The sequence below is a fragment of the Eleginops maclovinus genome, chromosome 7, assembly GCF_036324505.1.
Source record: "Eleginops maclovinus isolate JMC-PN-2008 ecotype Puerto Natales chromosome 7, JC_Emac_rtc_rv5, whole genome shotgun sequence".
In the NCBI taxonomy this organism is placed as follows: Eukaryota; Metazoa; Chordata; class Actinopteri; order Perciformes; family Eleginopidae; genus Eleginops; species Eleginops maclovinus.
Genome location: NC_086355.1, coordinates 13606806 through 13631269, shown reverse-complemented (window position 1 = coordinate 13631269; position 24464 = coordinate 13606806). Strand labels below are relative to the sequence as shown.

Genomic DNA, 24464 nt, shown 5'->3' with positions numbered 1-24464 from the left:
GCGACAGGAAATGTGGCTGGAAGCTAAACAAGGACAGCAAAGAAACAAGCGTTGATAGCCCAACGGAGCTAGCTCACTTCCTGTTAGACAGTTACATAGCTAGAATTGTTCCTGCAAGACCAAGGTTAAGCTAGGTGGATATATTTCAAGGAGAGATGAGCGGGTTTTTTTTCCCTTATAGGAAGTTGGTGCTTACTGCTTGCTACAGTCTCATTGCCTTTGACAGATGTTTTTGAGAGAGGATTTTCAGCTAGGTCTGGTAAGTATGCAATCCCCATATAGATGTGATGTACTGAGTGTAGCTACTAATACAAATGAAAACACACACAGCTGTCACTTTGCCAGCATAAAATATTTCTTTAACACAAAAATGTTCTGCAACCAAGCCACTGGATGATTTACGTGCTAAATGAAAATGGCCATTCATGATGGTATGAGAAAGTAAAGATGATTACATGTAAGTTTTTGCCACAGAGAGAGACGTGCTGGAGGGGAAGGCAAAGGGGAAAGCTGTGTCACTAACTGAGCGGCCACAAATCCCTATTATCTCCGTAACAGCCTGATTTTAACAAGTAGAGAAAATGTCAAACAACCTAAAGCCAGTAATCTCTCTTGACGATGTCTCTGATGTTTCATGAATTTATATTGGAAGCCATACATTTTCCCTGCACTAGAAATAATATCAAGGAGAAGAGGAGACATTCTTGCTGCGGAACGCCTATCCAGTGTCATTTTTGGAATATTACAGAACAGGATGAAAGGATGTAGCAGCCTCTGCAGGAGATGGAGAACAGATAAATTGCAGGTCACTTCTATGATGGCTGTCACTGCATGTCCGACATCAAAAGAAGGAGCAAAGGGTGAGGAGGAGCTGCTCTCCTAAAGCCATGATGAATAAACCAAGTGAAAGAATCCATAATTTTCGCTGTATATGCCACAAAACACAAAATAAAACATGTAGTGAGGTGGAAAACAAGGTTTTGCAGTGCTCGGCTATCAGCTCATTGGGGTTGTTTTCAACAGAGTGCGCATCGTCTGCAAAACATTACAGTTAATAAAAGGAATTCCTAAACTTATTTTAGAATTTTAGTAAAATAATGTAAAACTCAAAGAGGACTAGTTACCTCACATTATCCATCAAGATCTGAGTTTGCTTACAGAACTGTCTTATTCTTTAAACAACGTCCTTAACCACATCGTCAAACTGCTACTGTTAAAAATACTTCTGGTTAAACGTCTTGTGAAGCAGATCAATGTTGGATTAAAGCAGCTGTAAAACCAAAGTTTGAGGGTTTGATTTGAAGTGAATGAAGCATGTAATTTACCAGGGTATACACTGTACTTTACAAATACAAATATTGGGAATTGAATGAAGCAAAAGCAAATTGTAATCTTTCAAATAAACCTTTAAGCTGCATTAACCTTACTACTGAAGGGTAGCAAGTAGCTTAACTACAGAAGCTACAGCTTTTCCAATACAAGATGCTACCTATGAAGCATGGTTCATGTCTCTCTAGACGTTCTGTGGTACACTTCCTGCTGCCAGTATTTGGTGATGCCATATGTCACATTGTCTGCCAGGCTTAAACGTGCAAGCTACAGTATTGTCTTGGTTCTACTTTTGTTTGTGTGCTTGTAAAAAAATCAATATGTTTTAATGCTGCTGGCTGTTTTATAATATTTTACCTGATCTGAATTTTGGGGGGGGGTTAGGGTTAGGGTTAGTCATTGCAAGTTATTAAGCATTTGTTATAGTTGCTATGCTTATTCTTCTCTTGTTGATTAGCAGTATGATTTGCTTTATGATGGTTTAACAATGTTTCAGGTTGAAATTATGAGATGGGCTGGAGAATCGGAGCAGCGGAAGCGGTACTGCAGTCGCTTTACCGCACCGTTGTGACGAAAAGAGAGCTGAGCCAGAAGGCAAAGCTCCTACCCTCCTACCCTCACCTATGGTCATGAAGGATGGATCATGGGAAAGGGGATTTCTCCACAGGGTGGCTGGCATCTCCCTTAGGGATAAGGTGAGAAGTTCAGTCATCCGGGAGGGACTCGGAGTAGAACCGCTGCTCCTTCACGTTGAAAGGAGCCAGTTGAGGTGGTTCGGGCACCTAGTGAGGATGCCACCAGGGCGCCTCCCTAGGGAGGTGTTCCAGGCACGTCCAGCTGGGAAGAGACCGAGGGGTAGACCTAGGACCAGGTAGAGGTATTATATCTCTTCGCTGGCCTGGGAGCACCTTGGAATCCCCCAGTCAGAGCTGGTTGATGTGGCCAGGGAAAGAGAAGTTTGGGGCTCTCTGCTGGAGCTGTTACCTCCACGACCCTGACGGATAAGCAGGAGAAGATGGATGGATGGATCTCCCAAAGTTTGTGGTGTTTTGGCCCACTGCACATGTCTTAGCAGATTAGAGTTATATTGTGTATTGTAGCTTTAGGATGTTTTTCTGAAGAGCCTGTTGTATGCTTGTGGGGTGTGAGGAGGTCAGAGCGTAAAAACCAAATATCTCTGTAGTCTGTACACATACTCTTCATTTGTTCTATGACGACTGACAGCGGTTTTCTAACTCAGCAATGTCAAATCAGAATAGTTTGCCATAGATTTACTGAGCTGAGCTGGACACAGTGAAAGAAAAGCTAGAGCAATTGTTTTTTTGACATTTGTATCCTCAAAATGAATTTTCAGAATGAGACATACAAAATGATCGAAAATAATTGCCTGATTTTTATTATTTTATTCTTATCCTTTTTATTATTTTTTGGAAGATAGTGATGTGCTTGGAACACATCCAAGTCAAGTTGACAAAGAAAACCCCCCCAAAGAGCCCAAAATACCCAAAATTGAGACAAAGGCTGATCAAATCTTTGAATCCACACCTGAATGCTGATGATGCAGCGGGCGCGGGGATGCAGAAAATTCAGCTGATCAGAGGTCGGTAGCCAGAGACAGCGCAAGCACTTGAATATACAGTGAATAAGGGCCAGACTTGTTGATATTGAGAGATTTGTTATGTGAGATAGGTCATGGCCATATATTATTGCACGGTAAATGTGACTATAAGTACGCTGCCATGCCTCCCCGGCAAGGCTCTGTTATATCGCCACACATTATGGTGTGCTAACAATGTTCATTATGTGACCACATTTAAGAAAAAGTTCCCTTATTTATCTTGTAAACATGAGTTAGGGCTGGCTAAAACACGCAGTTATATCAGGACCTATAACCTTAATAGATGAAATACTAGTCAGTTACACTTGTGTCAAGAGAAAGTAGGCAATGGTTGCAGAGTAAACAAGCGCTATAAGAATCCAAGCAATGGACATTCAGCTGTAAGGACAAAGACGCCCTCAAAGGACATTAAATATCAGTTATACAACAAAACCACATGTGAAGCACGTAGGGGCTGTTTGGGTAGTGGAGGGGAACTGGAAAGTGTCAGGTTAAAATGGCTGCACCATATACCTGCATGTATTTGATTGGATGGTATTAATAAGCTTGTAGACAATTAGCCAGTGACTGGGAAGCACTAATGAAACATCTGATACTTATCTGCTAATGCAAGCCCCACTTCAGTGCTCTTCCTGATCTGATCGTACATGGCGTTTCTTCTTAAATATCCGTTATAATAACATGTACCTCATCCCAACAGATGATACAACAGAATGTAAATCCTTAAAGTAATACTAGCGTCAAACCTTTTCAGCTTTACCTGACCAAAAGACATTTTCCTTTGGTTTATATAAACTTATAACTTAAGCTCGAGGTTAATTGCATAATATGGCATTCATACAAGGATTACTCCCCTTCAACTGCTCAACTGAGTTGGGGTGGTTATCTGTCCAGATGGCCGCAGAAATGCTGAGCGACCTGTATCATCTCAACTCAGGTGGCCAAAGGGACCATGTGCTTTTCATCTGTGTATGAAGAAAATGCCCGTACGCCAGCGTTCATATGGGACTATCAGCTACAGATCATCAACCCTGGAGCTATGATTCCGATAAACACTTCCACAAGGCAGATGCTTCCTGACATGGAGCATGAACCCAAGCTGTCCAGTTTCATCTGAAAGACAAATACACTGAAAGAAGAATCCACTTTAATGGAAAATTAAGTAAAAGACGGATGGTTGTGGATGCACAGAAATGGCTTCAGAATGTTGGAGCACAGTTTTTAGGCTGTAACACAGAATAATGGTATTTGTTTTATATATCAACATTGGGTCACAAAAAAAGTATATTCATTTTTCAAACAAATAATAAAACCAAACTGTGTATGTAAAGTATGGAAATGAGGAGGAGGTCCACCTACTGTCTTCTCAACTTTTAATATGATCTAGTTAAAACTTTTAGGAGAAAAAGGAACAACGAATCACAACAAAAAAACACACTGCCAACCCGAGCGAATCAGAGCAAAAAGCGCTTTCACAACGTTTCATCCCAATGGCCATCAGACTACTGGCAAAGCCCATTCAAGCTGCCGTAATTTACCCAACCTCTGCCAGTCGAAACTCCTCTGAACTGTGACAGCCCCACCACTCTCCTCCCTCCACACACACACACACACACACACACACACACACACACACACACACACACACACACACACACACACACACACACACACACACACACACACACACACACACACACACACACACACACACACACACACACACACACACACATTTTCTTTATAATATTAAAACCATACATTTAAATATTTTTTCAGCTGTCCAGTTCGTGTTTTTCTTTATATAATGTGAATGTTTTTACAAATTGCATTTTTATTAGTCCTGTTCCCTACATGTCCTGGAGCAGAAAAAGTTGAGCAATAGATACTGAACTTTGCTTGGCTGGTTGTTAATCAGGTTATTTTCTGATTGCTGATAGCTAAGTAGAAGGTCCTTTATTAAGTAGACCAAACACGCACATAATAAGGTTATCATCTCCAGGTTAAAATGGGTCTGTCAATGTGTGGTGTGTGAAGCAATGCATTGATGTATTGATAGAATAAACCCAGCTGTGGGACCTGCACATGACAGGAGGTAATTAATCGTCCATTACGCAGAGCTAGCTGTTCATCTTGGCGCAACATTAATGCACTCCAAAGATTTCCCTCTACTGCGCTCCAAATGCACGGTCACAGTTAATGTACGTAAATAGCCCAGCATGACCTTCCTGTCACCACAGCCTCTCCCCTATGTGATAACGTCAGCATTAACGATGAATCATTATGCAGGGGACTCTGGCAGTTTCCTCTCATTATCTGACAGGCTGCAGCTCCTCCAGCAAACCCCAAAGACACCTCTGTCTGAATCCTATTACCTCTCTGCTCCTTCTGCCCCGCGGCAATGTGAAGAGGATCGCCAAACCTTCTTATTAAGCACTACATGACACATGCTGCTGACCGGGTACAGCTGTGAAGGGCTGCACTTCTGTCAGACTACTGAACTAAAAGAAAAGCTGGATTTCATGTCACATTTTACTCCCACACATGCACATGCAGGCCTCAGTGAAGGGTTTTGTATTAAAAATATGCACCCACACACAAACACAATCACACAGCATGCAAAATCCAAGAGACACCTTTTTACTTTGTGATAACACTGTGGTCTCTGTACAGCCTTCAACAAGCACAGGTTCTCTTTGACTCATCGCCCTTCCCTCTCCCACACTTTTAAAGCTCTGTCATGAAATATGTTGGGAACAAGTCAACACACAGAATCTAAGAAACAGCCTGCCTCCTTTGCCAATCTCAATAAGACCTCCTACTTTTGGCCTCTAACCCCTTTCATCAGCACTATGGATAATTTATGATACGAGTTAAAGCTGTGAGGCAAACACAATTACAGCTGGCTGGCGTGAGTCACTCAGTCTCACCCTTTTGTCTCCATTGATCATTAAAATTAAAAATGGGACAATTTAAAGGTAAGTATCCAGCTTCTGAATGCAAGTATTTTAATATCATAACACAGTGAAAGTTGTATATACAGCTCTGGAAAAAATTAAAAGACCACTGTCACATTATCAGTTTCTCTGGTTTTACTATTTATACTGTAGGTCTGTGTTTGAGTCAAATGCAAAAATTACTCCATAAACAACTGACAACATTTCTCTGTGTTGGAATTCAACAGACACTGGAATGGAATGGCTGCCAAACATGTAAGGATTGGTTTCTTATTTTTTTTCCAGAACTGTATGTTATGCAACTGTCGTTTTATGCAACTTGGTTGTGTGTCTGGGAAAGCAGAGAGCCAGAGGAGCTGTTCGAGATACTCAGCAACTTTGAAAGCAGAGCACAGGAAACAGCTGTAGGGCTCCCTTTACAGGTGCAGGATATAGAACAATAGCACAAGACAAGTGTCTCCAGAGAAACAATGTCCAAAGAAGTTTAGCCTTCTCTGAAAATAGCTCATCTGTGCCATGTAGGAGAAAGAGAACATAGTAAAACACAAACTATATAAAAAGTAAAAGGATTTAGTTTGAATCAGGATATGGGAGCTGGAGCTTTTCGTATCTGCATTTTAACACAAACAAAAGCCATTGTCCAACATTGCAATTAAATGATGGTGCAGAATTCTCAACAAACACTTGTGGAAGCCAACAATAAAGAGAGGCTCAGAAACCTTATTAATAATTCTGTCAAGTCTGTCTTAATTAAAACATCTCTTCTCTTCAAGCAGATGGTGGAAGCCATCGAGACAGATATGCTAATTTCAGCCCTGCCCGAGAAATACATGTACTTCAAGCAGCTGGTCATGTGTCAACACAGCACCCGAAAGAGAAAGGACTATAATGGACATCCAACATTCAAATTCACAAGGGCATTCTGACAAATGACATATTCACTGACAAAATGTGTTTTATTTCCAGTAATCAATAAAATGCTTCATGTATCCCGCATCAAGAAAAAAGAAACATAGCAAGCTACACAATTTAAAGTAAAATCAATACTATCTTCATTTTCTGTGATGCAGCGACAAAGTGATTCATGTCCACATCATCAGAGAAAAAGCTTGCACCATCTGAAGTGTTTTTCAAGGCAATGTGTTCAGTTCAATGGGCACAGTCACCTGAGATGATGAATGAGAACAAAAGTGTAGTAAGGCATGGTAAATGTTGCACCAATTCCACGTGTTCTACTCTATTTTCTTTCACCTAAAACATCAAGGCACAATTGTGCACAAAGGCTTGGGGTTAAATTGAACGTGACATAACCCATGAATACATCTTGGTGGTTCGTGTGTGGATTATTTGTTTTTTCAACCTAGTAGAAATATATAAACCTTCTTCTGCTGCTATTTGGCCCTTTAGGCTGTGAAGGATTCTAGTTAATATGCGTCAAAAGTGCATATACAGTAATAATGTATGCCTTCACTAAACCTTTTTGGCTAGGAGCCTCAGTCTGCTAAGTGCTGTGCAAATAGAGAAAGTCAATTACCATAATGCCACGTTTCTGGTTGTGGTAAAAGGCACCAAGGACATAGCAACAAAAAATGCTCTTGTGTTGTTTTCAAATGCTATTCACTTAAAATTGGGACAAAGGCTTCCAAGGATGTGACCACTAGATGCCCTTTATTATGACTGCATGCTGACAAACCCAATTAGTGTTTGGTTTGAAGGAACTGTAATTTAGTTGAAAACTAATTCCTTATGAATGGCAAATACCTATTAAAGATATTAGAAATATAAATATTATCATTACCAAAAATGACACTTGAATGCAGCGCAAAGCAGAACAGTTTTATTTTGACATACTGTAAAAGAGTTGCAAACCCTGTGTGAAATCAGTGGAATTACAAATCTAAGATGATATTTAGTCTCATATCAAGATATGTATACAGTATCAATATATTGATAATCCCTAAATATTTGCTTAATTATTCTGTCTGTTGTTTAGTTCTTGACAGGTAGCTTACAGTGGGGTTTTAGGGGGTGCCTTCGTTGAAAACATCTTACTCCTGCAGCCACTGTGGCGCTAACTAAAGACATGTTGAGAAATGTGTAAGAGAATAAGTGAGAGTGAGATGAGAAGCTTCACCACTATCATAGCTTAGCCAAGGTAAGGTTAGCCAAGCATAAACACTGGAAGCACACAATTGCTAAAAGAAATATCTGCCCACCTCTTAAGTTCATGTTATGTCTTGTTTCTTGCCTACTGATTTTTCTAACCTTTGAATAGAATCAAGCTAGCGGTTTCCCCCTGTCCCCAGTCTTTATGCTGAGATAAATGAACCATCTAGCTGTAGCTTTATATTTAAGAGATGGACATTTGATGTCATCTAACTCTCAGTGAGAAAGCGAGTAAGTGTTCTTTCCGAAAGGTCAACTACTTCTTTTGAAGTGCATACCTTGTTCCATATAGGCTTAAGAAAATCTTTGAGATTTCAGTGAACTATTCAGAAACCTGGGTTTGATGGGTATCTGACTCGACAGGGAAAATCCATATCCATCACAGCAGGGCTAAAGAAAATCTAATACTTTTCAAAAGGGAGAGGCTGCAGATCTCATGCCAAGAGGAAGTATGCAGAGCACAACAACAGCCAGGCATTCATCATTGCTGCAGGTTCAGAGAAATATGGTTGTTTTTCAGGAATGAAAGGGAATGCTGCTGGTTTTCATTGCTTTAAGATGGAGCAAATAACAGGCACACTGCTGTGTCCTCTTTTCCTGTAGAAAGTCAAGTCCCAGAATGTTAACCATGAGAGGTTGGCATGTTTCCAAATTAGTTTATTCTCCACTCCACACTTTTTGTTCTCCTATTCAGCCTGCACAGCTTTGTGTTGTTTGTCCAGTGGAATTGAAACATCCTTGTTACTTTAAAATACAAGCTGCCATTTGTTTTCATTTGGCAATTTGGCTGCACATCTGAATTCACCCACAAGAACGACTCAAACGTACTTTTACCCAGCACGGACAATAAAACATCCTCTAGTGACATAATGCCTCAGGTGGCAGGCATATAGTGTATTCTTTAAGATTTATTCAACTAATAAATGTGTAGTGCACAATGTTATTAGTGTCTTTCAAATCAGGCTTCAAAATTGATGACTCTGCAAAGCCTAATTCAGAATCAACAGGAGCAAATTACGCAGACAACTAAGACAATTAAATGTCATCACTAAAGGAAATGAAAACAAACCTAAAAAAAATAACAATGCATTTATTCATCTGTATCATCAGTCTAGAATAAAAATGAAGACTAAACACAAACACAATATTGGGAAAACCTAATTTCCCATTTTTTAAATGAATATAGTCTTGAGAATAACTCCTATTATTAAACTGAGGGAAAAAAGGTTTGTCTCAAATTAGCAGTAAGAGGTTGTTTATCCTGTCACGATTGCAGAAGTAGCGACTAATGATCCTCTGAAAACAGCGAGAAAAGCAGGTTTCTATACCAATATAATTAGTGCTTATGTTTATTTGGTGTGTGTGCAGTATGGAAGGAAATGCCGCTGTGTTTCCGCCTTCGAGACAAAACAGACGCTGTCTTCCTGAGCATCTGGCTTCGTCTCCACATCAAGGCTGTGCTCTCTCAATTCAGGGTCAGTAATGACATACTGTATATGCTGTATATATTGCTGTGCTGGGTGTACAATGTATAATCACTGTTATTAAATATAAATGGGTATACACCGGTTTCAGCATGCCACAAAGTAGAGTTGTGTATGCATTATCTATTAAAATGTTTTATAGATGAGCCTCAAACTTTGCTTCTATCATAGATCATTCGGGTCCAGTCTGTGTTGGTAGGACACATTTAATCAGCATGCCCGCTTCTCTCTCATTTACCCTATGTATGATTATTCCTGTGAACATCTGGTTTCAGTTCTAATCAGCTTTTCTGGCTCTCTGTCTCGAGCTCAGCCACTGTTAAAGTCCCTGTTGTATAATGAAGCAGCAGGTCCAGAGCAGATTATCTTTACCAGTCACACTTGGTTGCTTGATCCAATACATACAACAACCTACAATATGTTTACATTTCTCTAACAAAAGGGTTGTGGTGGACGGATGCGCATTTAAAGCTCTTGATTTTGACTGTTAATGGAGGTTTAAGGCATGTGAGAGTACTTTTTTTTAGATCTGTGTGTATATACAGTATCTAGTATAGTGTCAATCAGTCTTTAAGTTAGGTGTCGGTTGAAATGCCATAATGTCCAAATATGGCTGATGTAATTCAAATGTGACAAAGTGTATCCCCCTATTGACAATATGTATTAACTTCATGAACATGGGGCAAATTGCATGAAAAGCCAATACTTACTATGCTGAATGTGTCCACCAAGGTTCCCAGATCCTGTATCAGACAATTTACCCTCTGCTTGCTTATTCCTGCCGCTGTGATCTTGTTCATGGCCGTCTGTTGCTCTACATGTCACGAACCTGTCTTGCCTACAGATAAACTTGAGAAAACAACTTCCCTTTTGTATTTCAGCAAATCTTGTGACTCAAACTCAATCTATAAACCCCAGTGCTCTACTTCGCCTATAGCAAACCCTGCTACCTGCTACAATCAAAGACAAGGTCTTCAACTTTGTCTACCTCAGACAGTAGGGCCCTCCCCCACAGCTGGATCAAGGTGTATCATCTCTGTTTGAAGCACTGTGAACAACCTAACAGGGAAGCAGTACATTGTTTCGTGGCAGCTTTTATAAATGAAAGGCCAATGTCCTTAAAAGTAAGAGGTCTGCCCCAAGCCACTGCTATTTGTGGACATCCCTGTCCAAAGAGATCTCTTACAGACTGCTACGACCCCCTTTCCATCAGATTGTATGAATGCAGGATTTTGACAGACCAGTTTCCAACACACATGTCCATTAGTTTTGAGGACAAGCCGATACTCGTTCAACTATTGTCTGCCAATACCAATAAAATAATCAGATAACAATTAGTGCTGACAGTCAATGATAAGTGTAATAGAACTGCAGCGCAATTACAGTAGTAGATTCATCAGAGTTACTGTCTGCAATTACTGTATGTCTTGGCAGTTTCATTGTAATTTAGTTTTCAGACGGATTGCAGTAGAGTGTGCTGCAGAAAGTCTTTAAAAAAAAAAATCCAACAGTATATGAAAACCGTTTGTGCATTGCTATGATGTAACTAGATCATATGTAACATAGAAAATATGAACAATAGATATATAGTGTCCTCTGTGTATGCTGCAATGTGTGAAGAGATTTATGACAACATTTTCTGGCTGGATCCCAAAGGGATAGTGTTTTCTTGTTTTTTTTAAAGGGTTAATTTGGATTCATATCAAGTCACACAAAATTCCTTCCACTTTCTTAAAATTACTTTTTTCATCAATTGAGTCTGATAGCTATAAAAAACAGCATATAATGGCTTAATTCCCCTGGAAGAGCTGTCAGAGTGCAGAGTAAAGTGGTGAGAATCTTCCAAAAATACTGTTCACTTAAACTGATTTGAATGTTTTAAGGAGGACTTTTTTTTTGTTGGTACACCTACCTTTCAAGTGGCTAAAATACATGTTTCTGCTGATCCCATCAAAAGTACATCACTTTGCTCTTGTCCTGTTACTCCTGTCTATTTCTTCAAAATGTTCACATGTCAACCTCCATCTACTGTAGGTTATACACTGACTTTATATTAACTGCCTCACTCAAAACCTCTCTAAAAGGTGAAATTAAACCAAGCCACATGTTGGTACAGTTCATTATGTGCATGTTCATTGTTGATAGTCTTTTAAAATAAACATCTGTCATTTTGCACCTTAAAAAAACACTTCAAATCTCCCTCAATGCTCTCACTGTTTTATTCATTCCTCTGCGACTGCAAAAAACAAAAGAAGAAAACATAGTTTGAACACCAGCATGGGGACAAACAAGTGAGCAGCTTATGTTTTGGGTGAATCTTTATTTCTTTCTTTAGTCTGTGTTCAGTTCAGGACGGTTTATTCCTACAAGGACAAAAAAAAAACAAATTCAAGACAAACACAGGCTGACAGAAAACAAATCCGTAAGCAAGAACGCTTCCAGAGTGCCTCAAATCTCACAAACACATTGTGTACTGTTCACTTCAGCTTTGTTTACCTAACTTCCTTTGTTAAAAGACAAGGTGTCGCAGCAAGTCACAGCCAGTCGATTTAATTAATCTATTCCCAAATCACAAGCTTTAGGAACTAATACTAAGTTAGGAAGATGAGGTAAAGCTCTGCATAAAATTATAAGAAAAAATGATAACAGAAATAATACATAACCAATCTGTGGCCCACCCCCAAGTTACAAAGTGTCTAATGGCACAGGGTGGTTCATCTCAACATCAGCCTGTTGTTTGGCTTGTTGCACAGTGATGTTACACTTTCTACACGCATGGAGATACAGGCCAGGGTATATTGACAAGCTTTTATCACCTCTGGCTTAAAAAAATGAAGTACAGCCAAACCTCAAAGGCACTTTATTAGTGCTGCTGAACCTGGGCTGACATGTGTGAAACTGTCAGTATTTTAACATGTTATAGTTGAATTATTGAAAAGGACAGCATTCACATAAATGATTGCAGGGAAATTAATGAATTTGCATTAGAAATGATTTGAAAAATGAGAGCAAAAGTCTTTCATGCTGAGGAAAGTACAAACATACACACAGAAAAAATCCTTTATCTATACTTTGTCCTGAAACATTGCCCTTCTACAAAGCAATTACACAGGGAAACAAGGAGCCCCAGGTACTCTTTTGGAATACAAAGGACGACACTGCAGAAAGGATTCACGTCTTTGAGCACTCGGACACAGAGTGATTAACCTTTATCTCTCATCCTGTCCCTGTCCGACATCATTAGTGAGAGGACGCTCACAAAAAAACGATGGCATGAAACAATGTGGCATGTTCCCCTTTCTGGAGTACTTATAACGCCACTTAAACATGCATTTTATAGTGTTTTGTTTGAGCCGTTTGATGAGTCGACTTATTGTTTTTCAATATTAAATTATAAACTGTCACTCTGACTGAAAGAAAAGCACAAAGCAGTTCAGGAAAGCTTTTATTTCCTCCCTGCTTTTCCTTTCCTAAATATTGACCTCAAGGACATCAAGCCAAGGCTTAAATCACACAATATCCTCACTGTCAGGCAAGGCAGCTGTGAGGAAACTGTAGCTTGTTCCCTCGAGCTGTGCTCATTATAGGAGAGTAACATCCGCAAAGTGGTCTATTGATTAGACCTATAGAGCATTCTACAACACCATGGTTATTGCATATGCAAAAAAAACGGTGTTTTACATAATCAGTACCGTTTCTGCTAAAAAGAAAGAATCCAAACTTTTCCGAATCAACATTACAGATGTAAAAAAGCCACAGTTCCAGGGATTTTAAATTAGCCTAGTGTATACAGAGTGCTGTGATGTAAGTGTCCATCATCTCATATAGATGTTTTTTCCGGTAACAGAAAAAGACTATTGAAACATTCAGATCGTCCTCTATGAACTGTACATATGAAAGTTCACCTTTATTGAAAATCAATATTCAATCTAACCATTCACTGCAGCTTCTCTTTTGAAACAAATATACAAAAGAAAAGCAGGTCAAAATGTCAGGGAAAATGTAGAAAGAAATGATATTTCAGTAAATCGAAATAATATATCACAAAAAAAAGCTCCCACACTAAATGGCAACAACATAATATCAACTCAGCTTTAGAAATAAAAGCCCGTAGTCTTTAACTAAGAGATCAATCTCAATTTTTTTGCAAACTAAGCATTATTCTTTTGCCGCCCTTAAGAGTTTAGATACATTGAACTAGTAACCTCTATAGTTGCTACCAAATGGAGAGCAAATTATTTGGTGTGTGATGCTGATCAAAACAAACTCACTGAGTCAGTTAAACCAGTGCTTTAAGATCACACTGGGACCTATTCAGGTTAATACGCCTGGCACAGGATAATGAAGAATACTTGATCCCCCGAATAAAAGTATTGCTCTCCCTGTTTCAATTAAACCACCAAAGGAGTATTTCTTCTTGAATGGTCTCAAACAATATTGGCCTGGCACAACATTTCTTAGTAAAAAAATGTTTGGCAAAAATAAGGAAAACCAAAACATAATCAGAGGGAAACAGCTTGTAGCTACGTATATCAAAGTAGTCCTTTAACATCTTAGAAACAAACATTGTGCTGATGGAGGGGGCCTCTTGTCAAACTGGAGCAAACGATGCACCCTCTAAAGCAGAGCTCTTAAATACAGGAAGTGGCCAATCAGATTGTACCAAGTGATGCAACATCATGGGGGTGTGAGGATTTATTTAAAAGTTAAGAGGGTAGATTTTGGGGGAATTGTTTTGGTTGTTTTATAACATATTTATACTAATAGAGTATTTGTCTAGTTAAGCTGTATGTGTAGTTGATGTGGTGTATTTTGTTTGTCTTTGTCATACTAATTTGTTTCCAAAAAACGTATCCACTATCTACAGTATGTTCCCGTGTCATGTACAGATCTTCAATTATAATGCGTTAACCTGATTGATTCTGAGAAGATTCACAACTTTGTCAGCTAAACTCTGCCGCACGCAGTTGCATTAGGCAGCTCTAACTTGCAATTTTATCAAACACTATTGTTAAATATTTAAAGCAAACATGTTCAAATGCTAGGGCATTCAATAATTAGCAGTGACCTTGAAATACTTTGATATTGAGGTGTTGTTCGTCAATGTTATTCATTGTGACCAATGATGTTTTCCTTGTAATTATGCGGACCATCCTCCCCCAAAACATGGCTGTATTTCTTGTGCAAGCAGCTATAAGAACTCATATACAGGCCTATTGTTAGACGGTAGTATAAAATATGAATAGGAATGATTTTTTATGATCTCTGTTAAATAGCTTCTAATGTAATTTACCTCAAGTGGCCTTGGACAGCATGCCTTTTTCTGACTAGTATTTATGAATATTTATTTGATCTGAATAAGTCATTTTTCTGCTGCCTGCATTAAGAGACTAGCCCATAGGAATGGTTTTTTACACAACACCCCATGGCTCGGCAAGCAATCGCAATTATAGCTGCAAAGCTGGATTTTTCTCCCAAAATATCCTTTTATTTTCATTGAACTATTGGACCCTCAAGCTAGAAAAAAAAAGCCTAACGCTCCCTTATTCTCATTGCTTCCATCCATTAAGTCCTGCCAAATGTACCCCAATACCGCTTTCAATAGCCTTCAAGACAAGCTCTTTAATCTTGTGTTGATATTAGCCCATTGCAAACAGACCGATTAAAACCATGTTCATTTATCTTCCCCTGTAAATTGCTACCATCACCTTTAGTTCAAATCTTGTTTGGTGCTTCTGTTTCTTTATCATAATTATTTAAAATAATAACTTGTTGACTGATGAATAAACCGCCAAGAAGTGAATACACAACATACCAGTTTCTATTAAACATACTGTGGTGCCTTTCACAGTGGAGCTTCAACAAAGGAGGAAATCATCATTTTTCTCAGACACATGACAATACTGTTCTGTATCCCCTGCACCAGATCAATAGCAACCCCTGTCTCAGTTGATTTCAATCACATTTTGTCATTAAGTGCATCTAAATGGAGATCTCTCCCCTCTTACATATCACTGAAAAGATGTTGCGTACCAAGTTGCAGTGGAGTCAACCTTTTTCTCTCCTCAGAGGGAGAAAAAGCCTACAGGAGATCAAATTATCATGTTCTTTAAGAACCAAAAGGTGTCATTGCATTGCTAAAAAGAAAAGCATCATGTACAATGAAGTTGATAATTAGAGAACATTTTTATGAAGAATGACAAGAGGTCCAATACCATCTTCCCTAGAGCTCTTTACAGGCACACCAGAATAACGAGTGAAAGAGTTCTGGATTTCCTTGATTCCTTCTGCAAAAACGTTTCTATTTAATTAATGATTCACTTTTCAAGGAGCCTTTGCACTTACAGCTCCAGAGCTTTAGGATATGGATTTAGGACCGTTACCTACTTGAAAACAAAATTCAGAATTGTGGCTCAGTGAGATTACAAAACGGCATCAACCAGAAGACAAGTCTGCCTTTAGCCTATAAGGGCTTGAGTTACGCAACGATAATGTACAATCCTAACAAACAACAATAATAACAAACACAAATTCAACAGTATCTGCAAGAGTTAAGCTTTTTCTGCTGTCTTCTTTATTTTATGAATTACTGTATACCTTGTACTTTTTCATTAAATCATAAGCCTCACACCCTTTTTATATTTATGCTGAGTGCTGCAGGAGTCCTAAAACATGGGAATGTGTTAACATTTCAGCTCTTCCGGTTCCCTTGTCTCAAAATCTCCATGGGTTGTTGGTTAGTTTGATTTAGATTAGGCTCCACTCCAGTGAGGGGCTAGGGCTATCAGGTATATCAATTCCAGGCGGGCTGTGCATTTCTTTTTGTATGGGGGCTGAACAGTGTCACCTTCACAGGCTGTCCTGAGGCTCGCTGCCCCAGAGACAGAGGAACAGTGCTGAGATCACAGGCATCAATCTCCATACTTTCTGTGATAACAGCCCAGGATCAAGTGCAGGACACTTAATCAAGGCTTGGCTTGATGAAAATTCGTATTCCCCTCTGACTCGCTCTCCTCTGTGTTCTTATGGTCTGACTTGTTTCCTATTTGGTCCTGGATGACACATCTATAAAGATATATTTAGAAAATGCTTGCTCTCACAAAATGCCAATGCATGTTTTTTTAAACACATTGTTTCTTGAAACTCAAGGCCAAGAAAAAGAACCCAACAGATATTTGTCACCTCAAATAAAGTACAATATGCTGAGAAGTGCATGTTCCACTACCTCAAACCGTTATCTTTATGTGTAGTTATATAACACATTTTGCTGTTGTTGTGTCATGTCTGCATAATGCAGGACATGCTGCTACAATTAGTTTTTGCTCTCCATTGTGCAACTTGCCTATAAATATGCACAGGTTTTACATTGGAAGCACCTGTGATTCTCACATTTTAGATGTTAACACTTTTTGTCTTCCCAGGTGGCCAGTCTCAAATTTGCCTTATAGTAGCAGGAATAAAGAAAGGTAAACATTTTATTGTCTTCTCTCCAGTGTAAAGCCCCACATTATGTTATGCAAGAGGCACAGCTCATATGGTGTCTGTCCTCATAAATTAAAAAATAATAATGTGCAATTAGCTTGTTTGTGTTTGCCCTTTGGCGACAGGACAAAGCTGTAACAGTGTGATTCTGTTGAATTTCTTAAAAGAATGGTACATTAAATTCTGTTCATCAAACTATTCAAATACAATGAAGTTAATAAGAGGGACCGAGGGGCGGTGTTCCTGTGCGGGAACAGAAAGAAATCCTCCTGCAGGTATATTTATGTGGACATTTCTTAGTAAAATGATTTTATGTTCTCTGGTAAATTCAACTCTATACTTTGGTATATATATATATATATATATATTTGAGAATCTGGCATTTGCCATTCGCCAATGAAACAGTTGTCTGTAAATGTATTATTTGGCTATAATTGTTTTAGGTTCTGCTCTATAAAATCGACCAGGCTAAGTCAAAACTATTGGGATCAGGATGAACACTGACTATGTAATAACAAAAAGTACTTAACTGGCTGGCTGACCATAGTGCACCATATTGCATACTCAGCAGTGGAGTGCATGAGAGTGTGCATTTTGGCCTCAGTGGGCGTTTAAATGAGGGGACCCTCAACGCCTCAGAGTGACTAGGTCCTGCTGGCAAAAAATATAAGCTACTGCCTTAACAAATCACATACTGCATCAGATGAGGTGTTGCCTCTAAAGCTCTCGGATAAAACTGATAGAAACCAACTGGTAATACACACCCACAGTGTTGAACCGACCCAGCACAACAAGCTTAACCAAGGTACAAACGTATTCAGAAATTATTATTAGCACATACCTACTGCAAACACTGATGTCAAAATGTAGATGAAAATAAATAGTTGATATACAGTATATGTATATTTAGGATGGAAACCCCCTACAAGAAGGTTGATATTTTTTTGCAAAACCTAGGGTTACATTCAATGCCAGCTTTTTACCTTCAGAGACACTTTTTTTAAACCTTACACCATCTGTGCGTGACAACTAGAGTATGATGAATGGTCCCTGCCAGGCATGTTTAAAAAATCTCTCCGTTGAACAACAATTTGTCTGACATGTATTTTTTCTAGAAAATAAATTACCTACTTAAAAGAACGGATATGCAAATACTGATTCCTTTTTTTGTTTTAAATGTGTCCTACTTTACTGCAAAGTCCATTCTCAATGTGTCTGCACTTGATGTTTCAGGTTTCAACATCAAACTTGTGTAAGATGCATTTTGTATTTAAACAGCTTTAAAGTTGTGAAGTTTCTGTCCCATTTTTCCCAAGAGAGCCATTTGTAACCTTAAGATGTAGAAGTCGGTTTGGGAGACATTCAGAATCGTAGGAGCGTGGGAAAATAAATAAGATTTGGGCTGAGCTCTGAGATTAAAGAAGTTGCTCAGCTGACTGAGACTGACTGTCAGTCAAAGAGAATATATGTTAACGGATTACAACACTGCTCCGTTACGGTAGACTACAGAGTATTTCACTATACCAGCTCTACTGGAAACAGACATAAGTAAATTATATGAGCCAAAGCAGCAGATGCAAAGTCGAAAATCATTAATGATTGAATGGCTTCTTAAATGAAAATGATACGTTTTACTGTGTTAGTTGTATTGTATGGTGCTCTGTCTTCTTGAATAACAAACGATGCTTGCTACACATTTCCATTTGAGTCACATGAGACAAGACGTTAGCTCGTTCCAGGAGCGGAACAAAAAGTTGCTTTAGCATCTGAGGATCACAGCTCCTGCACAAGCTGTCCAGGGCCTTTTTTGTCCCCGCAATAAAACTGGTTTGGTCCGCTGGTCACTGGGGAAATAAAGTCAAACTTCAACATGCCATAGTTCAGACTCATTCCTCTAATAAGGTACGTAAAAACCAGTCATGGGCTGGAATTGCTCCTGAATGCCTCGCAGTGAAATGCATTTTCTACTGCCTCACAATCCATGGAATAGAAAAAACTCCTACCACTGATCATGATGTTTTATTTCTTCAACTAATCTGTCGATTATAGCTGTATGCTTAACAAGACAATACACAGATATGGGAACAACATTACCAAGCCAATGTTTCACTCTGCTTATTCCAAAGTGCAGCTTCAGTTCAAATAATGTTCATTACATGGAAGAACAAAGAAAAATGTCATTAAAGACAAAATGCAATTAGCAGAATATATTTTAAAAATGCTATTCGAGATTGTAATAGTACTCACTGCATTCCCATAAGTAAGGGGAGTCTAATTAATAAGAAAAAAAGACTACTTAACACAGCTTGAAAGCTGCTCCAGAGTCTCATTAAAAGATTGAATACAAAAAGTAATTACAGTGTGTGTGTAGGAGGATCAGACTGATTAAAGCTGGGACATAGGCTACAGTATGTGGTTTCAAACAGGTGAATGCTACATGTCATACAGGAAATACCATTGTAGGGGAGGTAAGTAACTTGGAATTATTTAAGTTTTGTTTTTAGGTGCAGTGCATTTAATTGTTTGGCCAATGATTTCTCAAATGAAAGATAGCTTTTCTGTAACAGTATGGCTGTTTGGGTGAAAATGTTATGGGAACCGCTGAGTAAAAATGAGACACAAACATTGGGTATGTTGTAGGTCTTGATTTAACGATAAAATGAACATTCAAGTCCTTTCTGATACAATTTAAATAACTTAATTTATGTTACTGGACATTAAAAATGTTGTATTGCTGGAAAGCCTGTTTGAATGAGTCCTGTGAACAGCTGGGGTTCTCCTAGACAGCATTACAGTTGTAATGCTAATAATTAGAGGCTAAAGTGGTCTAATCATCACTCATGAACCATAGAGGAAATCTGCCTCGTGGGGAAAGCTATTAGGATGTTCCTGAGTGTAAGAGAAAGTGGCCTGTAGTACACAACATCTAATCTGAGTCATTCTTCATCTAGATAGTATCAAAAACTGCATCCAACAGTATCCCTTCTCACGTCCATTCATCCTCTCATCCCTCCTTCCTCTGCCCACATCTTACCTCTTCCTTCTCCTTTCCCCACGTGATGCCAACTACCATACAAGGGAAATTCAATTTTGACTTTGTCTGATAGGTTCATGAGAAAAAAAATACTAACTATGCAGAGGCTTTATGGGCCTTTGCACATTGCCCTATGCTAACTATCGGGAAGTCAATATGAACAGCTACTTCCCTACATGTCTCTGATTACTGATCATTTTGCCCTGTTGTCCTGTGATAATTACAATTGTGATCAATTTATGTAAAACAGTGTTCCATCCAATCATTGTTTTAGTATTTTTTCCCCCTGTTAGCGTATCTGTATCTGTAACATTTAAGGTTTTGGACAATTGTTCTAAAATTTCAAAATGTCTCCCTGGGCTTTAAGAACAACTTTAACACCATCCCCTAACATTACGGAGGAAACGGAAAGCTTTTTAACTTTCCTTGACTTAGTGTTTAGAGTTAAACACAACACAGGACTCACAATTATAACAAATGTTTTCTCTGTTCATTTTCATAAAGAGAAGATCAATCTAAAGTTCACATATTCTCAAAAACAGTTGGTCCAAAGTTAGAAACAACTAAAGATTCCTACTTTGAATTACAAAACCCTAAACCGACTGCTATAATAAAGGCAAAAATACAAACATCCAGTAATATTAATAACCTCTTAGCAGCATGCTCAGTGACGCAGTGTATGTCTTTTGCTTCTTTCTTGTGAAAGAGCTTGCAACCTCGGGGGACATAATTGCAGAATGAAAGCAAGGCTTAGGGAACCAATCTAAATGCTGATGGGGTCATTATTTTAAAGCCATTACATTCTGCAATCAACATTTAGGTCATAATGATAGGTAAAAGCACAAATGTTATCTAGTTCCACATTGAATACAAAATAATATAAATTAATCAATAAAGAAAATGATTGATTCGTGCAAGAAGATGATGAGCAGCTATATTGAAGATTATGTAACCGTCTACAACTGAGTATCACCAAACAAAATCATAAAACGAGCATATTCGTACTGCATTATACAATATGAATCATAACATCCTGATGGGAAAAGTCATAACCAACACTTGAGTCATATATAACCAGATCTGCCACTCACTGGGCATCAGGCAGGAAGTTATAGTATGTAAACATGTACTTTGTGTTATTTTGGCAGTTTAGACATTGTTATCAAGACTATGGGGGTGTGGCAAGTTCTGCCTGAGAAGTCAAAACAAGCATAGTCCATTATAAATGTACCTTAATGTTGGGATGTCTATACTATTTACTGTACTGTAGTTCTTTCTAAAGACTTTTTTTGAAAACCAAATAATTTGTTGATATTAAAGGTGTACATTAAAATCTGAAATTCTTGATGTGTTTGAGTTTTTCATAGTTTCAATAGATTATGCAATTAATATTTGAACGCAACTCAATTTGCACATTAAAACATTTGTATTTATTTATATATAAACCATTTGGTTTAAACCTCATTTCCCGTTGTAAGGAGAAGGCCAGTCATAATCAAGCATTGTCATATAACTCTGTAGTTCCTTCTAATGGGTCTCTGCTCTGATTATTTACTTTAATGGAGAGGCCTCTACATGTGAATGTGAGGGAGGAGAGGAGAAGTTACATTAAAGTTGTTGCCATAAGTACTGGCATATTCCCATTCTCAAATAGGTCAGGGGATAAACATATGTAAGTAAAGACAGTTTCAAGCTGTGCTTTTAAAGAGGAGAAAGGGCTGCCATAAAAAGAAGAAGCATGTGAACTTATTACGAGCAAGCTTATATCCAGGCAGTGTTAGGACCAGATAATTAATGTTTGCTACTGTTGACTTCATATATCCACGTTTGTTTTAAAATGGACAGGATGCATATTGTAACATCAGGCCAAGAATATAATACATTTAACCTTATGCTTTCACAACAGTTGTGTATACCAAACAAGCTACATCCAAAATACATAGATATGCAGTACATCATCTTAATAAATGGTGATTCTAAGCTCAGTGTGAAAAAGGAAAGGAACATAAAACCTGGGATTAAAGTTTTAGACTGCCTAGACTAATTACCCCTTGCAGAAATTATATTGCATGGTACATTAAGTTGTAGTATGAGGCCAAGGTAAAACAAAATAAACAAAGAGAAACCTCTGATCACACAGGCAGTCTGACACTGAACGTGACTTCCTGTCCGAGCAGATGGACATGTAATGGAAACCATCACATGGTTGAAAGAGAAGGGGATTAGCATCTGATCCAGATATTGATCAAAAATGCTCAAGTAAGAGCAGCAAGAAAAAAAACAAAAAAAAACAACAGCTCCACCAGAGAGAGCTCGATCCTTTTACACTTTAAACTTTAAAAGCTATACTGATTATTTCCATCACATTGTTTTCTATAAAATACATCTTTTTTGTAGTGGACATACCATAATATAGATTTAAAATATATATTTTCACTGCTTTTTTGAATTAAAACATCATGTGATTTAAATGTATTTTTAAAAATATGATTTAATAGGGAAATAAAAGTAAAGGTTGACAATAGGGAATGATCATCAGGAATTTATTTTAAATATTATGTTATCATTAATCGATCCAATCCAATCCAAGGCTACGTTTTATATTAAAGAATACAAATAAACACTCACACACACACACACACACACACACACACACACACACACACACACACACACACACACACACACACACACACACACACACACACACACACCTTAAAACATTAAACGGGTGAACATGTTGTCTTAATCTGCAAAAGAGGGAGGTTGAATAAAAAAAATTGAACATCTACGTATGTTTAAAGTTTCATATGCTACTGTGTAACTTGGCCAAGCTGCACCATCCATCGTCCTGGACAACCTGCGCATTTCCAACCGTAAGTGCCGAGGTGAAAGCCCTTGCAAATAGGATGGGGATCATGCGCTCAACGGGGATTGAGACAAAGTAGCTGCATTACTAAAGACCCAAAGCGTGTAACCGCGAGGCAGGGATCCAAGACCTACCATAACCGGGACAGCCGAAAACATGCGGATGAGCGCACGGAAACGAAGAAGGACATTATTTATCCTTGGAAAGGCATGTATAATATTAGCAGACACAAAAAAGTAGAAGCACCACAATGCACTGCATTCCGCAATATAAGTGAAGCTCAACCTGCATAACACACGCCATTAAGACAATAAAGCATCCTTCTTCTGCCTACCTCTCTCAGTGCATCCATCCCACTCAGACTTCTGGTCCTGATTATACGCTACCGCTTTGCTCCAGCATCCTAAAGCACTGTTATTCGACCAGGGGGGAGAAAACATGATGGTTAGCGCAACTGGGCTGACGTAGCGCCTGACTGGCCAAAGCCGACCAATCAGATTGTAATTCGATGGATCCTTAACCAATCCGCTTAAAGAAAGAAAGTGAGGACTGCAGAGAGTAGTAGCAAGCTAGGTTGACGCTGTGCGAGAATTTCCAGTCAACTCCTACCTGTTTCACACCAGACACACATTTCGATCATATGTCCAATCCATCTGGCGAGGCATCCACACGCAGAGTGGGCCAAGTCTGGAGTGGTGATTTGTATTATCTTTATCCTAGAGAAAAGGGCCTCTTCAGGCTGTTAGGCCTGTGTTCCATGTTTGGTGGCATACACTTAAGCATGTGCCAAAAAGCTTCTTTCTAATAATAATAATATGATAAGGGACTCACTTTTATTTTTAATTTAATTACTTAAATGTTAAGTTATTTTTGTGGACTTGTGTATTTTGTTTATTCTGCTTTATGTTATTTACTGTTGTAGAGTGTGATTTTATATGTTCTATACGATTGTTCTCCTGCTTTCTTGTATTTTTTGTATTCAAGCTCTTTGCAAGAGCAGCTTTGAACGAAGCTATACTACTACTACTACTACTACTACTACTACTACTACTACTACTACTACTAATACTAATAATAATAATAATAATAATAATAATAATAATAATAATAATAATAATAATAATAATAATAATATTAGAGCCAAAGGATGAGTAACCACATTTGGAAATAAGACGTATTTTATAACTGGCTGTAGAATTCAATTAATGATTTCTGTGTATCCAATGCTGCTGTATTACACGGCTTGTTTTCAAACTGTCCCTAATTAGCATTTTTTTGTTTATTTTCTGGCAAATTTAAAAAAATGTCCCTACTTGGAAATGGTCTCCTATCTGATGCAGGCACACCAGTGCTTTGAACTTGGAAATCCCCTCCAAGGTAGGAACAGCTTCTAAAGGAGATTACATTGATGGTGTTAAAGGGATCTGCTGTCTTGCTCCTGTCTCCATGTAGTCTAATTCAACCTGACACACACCTGTGAAAGAACATCCTCTTTGTGTCTGGTTTGTATGACTGAGTAATAGAC

The 24464-nt window shown here is 38.4% G+C and overlaps 1 protein-coding gene across 1 annotated transcript in view; it reads right to left on the bottom strand.

Annotated features, from left to right (window-relative positions):
- The window catches only part of b3galt1b (UDP-Gal:betaGlcNAc beta 1,3-galactosyltransferase, polypeptide 1b), a 45055-nt gene extending 21657 nt beyond the window's left edge, over positions 1-23398 (bottom strand). The window contains exon 1 of the mRNA XM_063887213.1: positions 23274-23398. The gene's annotated coding sequence lies outside the window, so the exon portion shown is untranslated. The remainder of the gene's footprint in view (positions 1-23273) is intronic.
- Between the last annotated feature and the right edge of the window lie 1066 nt (positions 23399-24464).